Genomic DNA, 7,927 nt, shown 5'->3' with positions numbered 1-7,927 from the left:
CATTGGCTCTGCAAGCAGCACCGTATCCGCATTCTTATTCTTCTGGAGCCTATGGTTTTTGCGGATGTTGCTTTCTTTTGCCGGCGTTTTGGCTTCTCCCAGATGCTTACTAACGCGGTCAATTCTATCTGGATTCTTGCTGATGACTCCTATAAACTGGAGCCTATTTCGGAGATCGATCAGTGTCTTCATGTGCAGGTTTCGTCTCCGCAGCACCGCCGGCCCTTTTTCCTATCTGGGATCTATGCGCGATGTTCTGTCACCCAGCGCCGTGCCCTCTGGTCTTTCCTACAGGACACAGCGGCCTCGTCATTGGGGTCTCCTTGGCTTATCGGTGGCGACTTTAATGCCATCGCCGACATATCTGAACGGAAGGGCCCAGGTCGCCCTAAGTTGCGCTCTATTCAGGATTTCTCAGCGGCTATCCTTGATGCGAATCTTATCGATGCCGGTTTTGAAGGCTCCCCCCATACATGGACAAATCGACGAGTTTGGGAGCGCCTGGACCGCATTCTCTACAACACTGCCTGGGAGGATTTCGCTGAGACGACTCGTGTCAGACACCTCCCGCGGATGCACTCGGACCACGCCCCGCTCTTGGTCCGATTCTCGCATGAAAGACACCGCCTTGCCTCTGCATTCCGGTTTCAGAACATGTGGACCAGACACCACACTTTTCAGGACCACGTCCGCCAGAGTTGGGTTGTCCCGACGGGCACCACCGGTCTCCTCAACCTGCGACTGAAACTTGGACGACTCAAACAGGCTCTGAAGTGGTGGAACAAACAGGTATTTGGGAATGTTTTTCGGGTATTGGCAGCAGCAGAAAAAGACGCAGAGGAGTGTGAAGCGGAGTTCGATCGGGATCCCTCTGACGCCAACCTCCTCCGCCGTCAGCGTAGCGCTGCGGCTTTGACGCACGCGATTGCACTGGAAGAGGCTTACTGGAAACAGAAAGCAGCCTGTCGGTGGGCGGTCGAGGGAGAACGGAACTCCCGTATGTTCCATTCCATGGTGAAGGAACGACGCCGGCGGGCGACAATCTTCTCGATGGCTGACGGTGCTCGTACCCTCACTGATCACTCAGATATTAAGCAGTCAGCCATTTCCTATTTCTCTGGGATGTTGGGACAGCCTGATGATGCCGACACGTCGGAAATGGATGCCTTGGCAGACCCACCGCCCCAGGTTCCGCCGGCCGAGTGCACTCGGTTGCTTGAACCGCCTACACTTGCGGAGACTCGTGCTGTGGTCTTCTCGATTGATCAAGATAGTGCGGCTGGTCCCGATGGCTTCTCTGCCGCCTTCTACCAGAAATGTTGGGAGATCATCCGGGAGGATGTGTTTGATGCTGTACTGGATTTCTTTTCGGGAGCCCCCCTCCTGAAGTTTTATACAGCGACGACTCTTGTACTTATCCCCAAGAAGGAGGGGCCACTTGCATGGGCTGATTATCGACCTATCAGCCTCTGTAATGTCAGCAGTAAGATCTTCACAAAGCTACTCACCACGCGCCTTAGCCCTCTACTGCCGCGGCTTCTATCGCCGCATCAGAGCGGCTTTGTCAAAGGCCGCGCGATTGCGGACAATATCCTGTTAGCGTCGGAGATGGTCCATGATCTTAATCTGAGAGGAGGCTCGCACAATTTATTGCTGAAATTGGACCTTAACAAGGCGTACGATCGGGTGTCATGGCGGTTCTTACGGCACGCCCTTTCCAGGTTCGGTTTCCCGGCTCACTTCATCACTTTGATTATGAACTGTGTTGAGCATGCGTGGTACTCGATCCTTGTGAATGGGGACCTGGGTGGCTTCTTCCCCTCCTCGCGAGGCCTTAGGCAGGGAGACCCCTTGTCCCCGACCCTTTTTGTCTTGGCTGCAGATCTCTTATCACGCGGCTTGGAGCGCCTCTACAGCCGTTTTCCGGATCTGTACTATCGGTGTCGTGGTCGGTTCCGGCTGACGCACCTTGCTTATGCGGATGATGTCCTCATATTCGCTAATACCTGTGGCAATCGCATCAGCCTTCTGACCGACTTTCTGACGACTTACGCACGGATTACTGGCCAGAAGGTGAACTGTCAGAAAAGCCAGCTTGTTTTCAGCCGCCAGTGCCCGGAGACTGTTCAACGACAGCTCCAATCGGTGACTGGTTTTGGCGCAGCTGAACTCCCTCTTACATATCTTGGCGCGCCCCTCTATGTGGGCAATCGGCGCAATATTCTTTATGAGGAACTCCTTGGAAAACTCCGTCGTTATCTGCAGCGCTGGGATCGCTCGGTTCTATCTCACGGGGGTCGATTACAGTTAATCAGGAGCACTTTGTTCTCGCTCCCCCTATATCTGCTGCAGGTACTTTGCCCCCCCCAGGCGGTACTTCACTCTGTGGAGCAACTTTTTGCTCGTTTTTTCTGGGGTTCTTATCACGGGCACCGCCGCCGCCATTGGATCTCCTGGGCGGATATTGCACGGCCACAGGAGGAGGGTGGGCTTGGCATTCGTCGCCTGGCCGATACGGTTCGGGCCTTCTCGTTTAAACTGTGGTGGCGACTCAGAGATGGCTCCTCCCTTTGGGCTCGCGCGCTTCAACAGAAATATTTTCGGAATTCCTTCCCAGGACTTGCACCCTGCAGGAGCTACGACAGCCCGGTTTGGAAGCGTCTCTGCCAGGTTCGAGATGAGGCACAGACTCAGATCACTTGGAATTTGGGGCGCGGGGACTGCTTCTTCTGGTATGATATTTGGTGTGGAGATCGTCCGCTATGCGCTGACCGCCAGGACCGCCCTCCGCCGATACGGGTGAAAGAGATGTGGGTTAACGGGACGTGGGACATGCCGCGCCTCCGAGCTTACCTCCCTGAAACCCTTGTTCAGCAGGTCTCGGCGATTCCTCCTGATCTCCAGACTGCGGATCAGCCGATCTGGAAGGCCTCGACCACAGGTACTTTCTCTACAACCTCAGCATGGGAGATGAGCCGAACAGCTGGAGCACGGAGCTGGCTCTCTTGCAGCTTGTGGTCGCCGCTTCTTACTCCTACAATGTCGGTATTCCTATGGCGTTTATTTCGCCGTCGGATACCCGTCGATGAGGCCTTACGGAAGATGGGCCTCCCTATTGTCTCTTGCTGCCAGTGCTGTCGGGAGTCTGAGACGATCGAGCACTTATTCTTCTCGTCGGCGGTTGCCCAGCGCGTGTGGCGCCATCTTGCTGATCTATTTCATATCCAAATCCCGCGGACACATGCGCCCCACCTGATGGTTTCCGCTTGGCGTCTGTCCTCCCCACATGCGCGGAGTATCCGTACTTATATACCGCTCCTGGCCTTCTGGTTTCTTTGGACGGCACGGAATGACGCCAAACACCGAGGTATCCAGATTTCATCTGACCGGATTATTTGGCGTATTCACTGTCATTTGCAGGTCTTAGGCCGTGCTGGCCTCCTTCAGCGTCAGCACTGGCCTGGGGAGGTGCACCTAGCCTCTAGTCTCGGTCTTCGCCTCCCACCTCCGGTTCTTCGGCCGCCGGTCATGGTACGCTGGGAAGCCCCGTCTCCAGGCTGGTTCAAACTCAACACTGATGGGGCATCGCTCGGGAATCCAGGCGCCGCTGGAGCCGCGGGCGTCATTCGGGATGCCACCGGCGCCCCAATTGTGGCATTCCAAGTTCCCCTTTTGAATACGACGAACACTTTGGCCGAACTGCAGGCGATTCGATCTGGAGTGGACCTGGCGGTTGCCCGCGGCCTCCTCCCTCTCTGGATCGAGACGGACTCGGCCAGCAGTATCTCTCTCATCTCCTCCTCGACGGGACACTGGACTCTCCAGCCTTGTCTCCACCACCTGCGCCTACAGCTTCGCAGCATCGAGTGGAGGATCTCTCATATTTTCCGCGAGGGCAATAAAGCGGCGGACAACTTGGCGAACACCTCTGTTGCCCTTCCTCATATGCGGATCCTTGAGCCGGCGGACATCCCAGCGAGGACCCGTGGCCTCATCCATGCTGACGCGGCGGGCCTCCCGTGCTTTCGCTTCCGTTAGCTTTTAGTTGCTTACAATCTTTATTTACATTTACAGCACTTGTACCGAACTTTGCAGAACTACGTATGGCTTGATCCCGTTGGGGTACGTAGGCAGCTCTTTGAGCCCAGCCAAAAAAAAAAAAAAAAAAAAAAAAAAAAAAAACCCTAAACCCTAAACCCTAAACCCTAAACCCTAAACCCTAAACCCTAAACCCTAAACCCTAAACCCTAAACCCTAAACCCTAACCCTAACCCTAACCCCTAACCCCTAAACCCTAACCCTAAACCCTAACCCTAAACCCTAACCCCTAACCCCTAACCCCTAAACCCTAAACCCTAAACCCTAAACCCTAAACCCGAAACCCGAAACCCGAAACCCGAAACCCTAAACCCTAAACCCTAAACCCTAAACCCTAAACCCTAAACCCTAAACCCTAAACCCTAAACCCGAAACCCGAAACCCGAAACCCGAAACCCTAAACCCGAAACCCGAAACCCGAAACCCTAAACCCTAAACCCTAAACCCGAAACCCGAAACCCGAAACCCTAAACCCTAAACCCTAAACCCTAAACCCTAAACCCTAAACCCTAAACCCTAAACCCTAAACCCTAAACCCTAAACCCTAAACCCCAAACCCCAAACCCCAAACCCCAAACCCCAAACCCTAAAAAAAATAAAAAAAAAAACCCTAAACCCTAAACCCTAAAAACCCTGAACTCTAAATGCTAAACCCGGACACTTCTTCCGACAGATATCCCTTTGTCGATTAAGGGTCTCCTTCGAGCAGATGTAGATGGTTTCCCGACTTTCCATTTCAGGTAATAGGCTTCACCCCTTACTAATTTTTTGTGACAGTTTGTGTTGATTATTTAGACCTGATAGGCTTAGTGTTGCTTGGTTGGTATTGATGCAATAGGCATGGTGCCGTTGGCCTTGATAGTTTAGTACTAGACTTGATGCCTTAGGCATATTGCTTTAGGCCTTGATACTTAGACTACTAGCTTGTCTTGTCTATTTGCTTCACTACAACTATATAGTTTGTATCTCTAGAACTACGTATGGCTTGATCCCGTTTGGGTACGTAGGCAGCCCACTCTGGGTGCAGCCATTGCTATATAGTTTTTTTTAAAAAAAAACCCTAAACACTAAACCCTAAACCATTCTAGTGCGAGGACAGCAGCTGCGGCAGTAGTGGCCCAAGACGGATAGTGAGCAACTTCGTGAAGATCTTACTGCTCATATTGCAGAGACTGATCGGGCGATAATCAGCCCACACAATCGGCCCGTCCTTCTTGGAAATGAACACAATAGTTGTCGCTGTATAGAATTTAGGGATAGGGGTGCCCGAGAAAAAATCCAGGACTGCAGCGAGCACATCTTCATGAATGATATGCCAACACTGCTATAGAACGCTACAGAGAACCCATCGGGGCCAACAACACTATCCTGAGCAAATGAGAAAACAACCACACGGACCTCTGCAATCATCGGCAGCGCCAAGAGCCCGGCACACTCAGCCGGCAGAACCTGTAGCGGCGGGTCAGCCAACTCATCCATATCGGAGGTGTCCGCATCGTTAGATTGCCCAAAAATTATAGAAAATTAAGAAACATCCGACTGCTTGATGTCCGAGTGCTCCGTAAGATTGCGGACACCATCCCGCATTGAGAAGATTGTCGCCTGAAGGCACTATTCTTTCACCATGGTTTGGAACATCTTGGAGTTTCGTTCCCCATCAACCACCCATCTACAAGCAGACTTCTTCTTCCAGAATGCCTCTTCCATGGTGATTGCATGCGTCAGAGCAGCCGCACTACACTGCCGACGAAGAAAGTTAGCCTCGGACGGGTCCTGATCAAAGTCCGCTAGTTGGAAAAAATTACCAAAGACATGTTTATTCCACCACTTGAGAGCCTAGTTAAGGCGCCACAGCTTCATCCATAGGTTGAGGAAGCCAATGGTACCGGTTGGGGTCTTCTAGCTCTATCGAACGTGGTCCTGGAAAGTATGGTGGCTGGTCCACATGTTCTGAAACCTGAAAATAGAGGTAAATTGATGTCGTTCATGCGAAATATGAACTAGCAATGGAGCATGATCAGAGTGCATGCACAGCAGATGCCGGACACGGGTCAACCCGGAAAAATCCTTCCATATGGCATTATATAGCATCCGATTGAGGCATTCCGAAACCTGCCAATTTTTCGATGTGTTTGTAGGGCCCTCGAAACCGGCATCGATGAGATTTGTATCGAGGATTGCAGTTGAGAAATCCAGGATTGAGCGCAGCTAGGGCCAGCCAAGGCCCCAACACTCCGAGATGTCCAGGATGGCATTAAAGTCACCATCAATCAGCCAAAGAGAGCTCACTCTAGAGGCTACTACATCCTGCAAAAAAGACCATAGATCCCAATGTTGTACATAGAGCATTGAGCATAAATACCTGAGAACAAGAAAGGGCGGCGGAGCTGCGGAGATGATATCTGCACACGAAGACACTGATCAATCTCCTAAAGAAGCTCCACGCGAAAGGAGGTCGCATAAAGGATTCAGATGGAGTTGGTCGTGTTGGTTAGCATATGAGAGAATCCAAGTTGGCGGCAAAAATAGATAGGATCTGCCACAACCATAGGTTCCAAAAGGACAAGGAGGCGAATATGGTGATGTTTGCAGAGCCAATGCACCTTCCACTGAGCGCGGGGGTTGCCAATGCCCCAAAAATTTTAGATTAACATAGAGATGTTCGTCATTGAGAAATTGTGGAGGGGTGATTGGAAAAGTTGTCACGTTGACGAGAGATATTGTGGGTAACCGGCCGAGAGAAGGCCGGCAGCAATGGCCACTGCTGGGTGCCCGTCGATATTGTATCAAACGAGCCATTGAGAGATGGGGGGTCTGCAATTGTGTTCAGAATGCACTCCTCCCTGCTCAGAGCCGCCGCCAATAGAAAAGGGAAGCGGCTGCGAAGAAGTCTGCAGGAGGGGTTGCTCAGAACCACGGCCGTCCCCAACATCAACTATGTCAGGTGGTTCCACACTAGGGGTCCCAGTGCGAAGGCCCCGAAAGGGACCAGCTGTGTCATGGGGGGATAGCGCTAGAGAGTCAATAAGAGGAGCTCCATCCTTGATAAGGGGCGAATCCCCTTCTGAGTCATCCACAAAGTCTGTCTAGAGGGCAGAGTCATCATCATATAGGGGATCCAGAGAAAATGTGTGAGAAGCTGAAAAACATGTGTCTACTGAGAGGCCACATCGATGGCGATTAGAAGTCTCAACCGAATCAGAAACTAGCACCCATTTTCCTTTATCAAGGCCATGTCCAGGGGGAAGCCCCCAGAAGGCCGGTTGTGTTTCAGGGGTACCGGCATATGGTCCGTAGCAGCCACCAGGGAGGCCGAGGGCACCAGACCGCCCCTCAAAGGTAGCAAAGAACCAGGGGAGGTGCTTGGCTGTCTGGCTTGCACAAGTAAGGTGTCAGCGAGCACCTGGCAGAGGTGTAGTCAAAGGGGTCCGCAGGTCCTGCAAGGGGCTGCTGCATAGCTTCCGAGGGTCCTTGTGCACTATCAGGAGGCACACGTGTTGCCCCAAGGGACTCATACTCGCCCGATGAGGGCTATTTAGGTATAGAAAGGGCAGAGGCGGTGGAAAAAGCCGTCCGAGGGTAGGATGGCCGCCGCCCTTGCAAGGGGCCATCGTTGGCAGGTCCAGCCGAGGGCTGCATAGTTGAAGGACGTTCTCTCAACTCCATCAGCGAGTCTTGTACATTCCCAAAGGTCACCTACAATAAAGAAGAGAGGTGTAACGAGGGTCCATTTCCTGTGAGGGGCGCAGGAGTTACCACAGTATGAGCTGGTAGCACATGGGCCACCGGGGGGACATGGGTGGCGCCGATTTGTTCTGGGTTAGACAAC

Source organism: Andrographis paniculata, unplaced genomic scaffold, assembly GCF_009805555.1.
Source record: "Andrographis paniculata isolate CXL003 unplaced genomic scaffold, ASM980555v1 Contig95END, whole genome shotgun sequence".
Lineage (NCBI taxonomy): Eukaryota > Viridiplantae > Streptophyta > Magnoliopsida > Lamiales > Acanthaceae > Andrographis > Andrographis paniculata.
Note: the sequence above shows the minus strand (reverse complement) of the source record.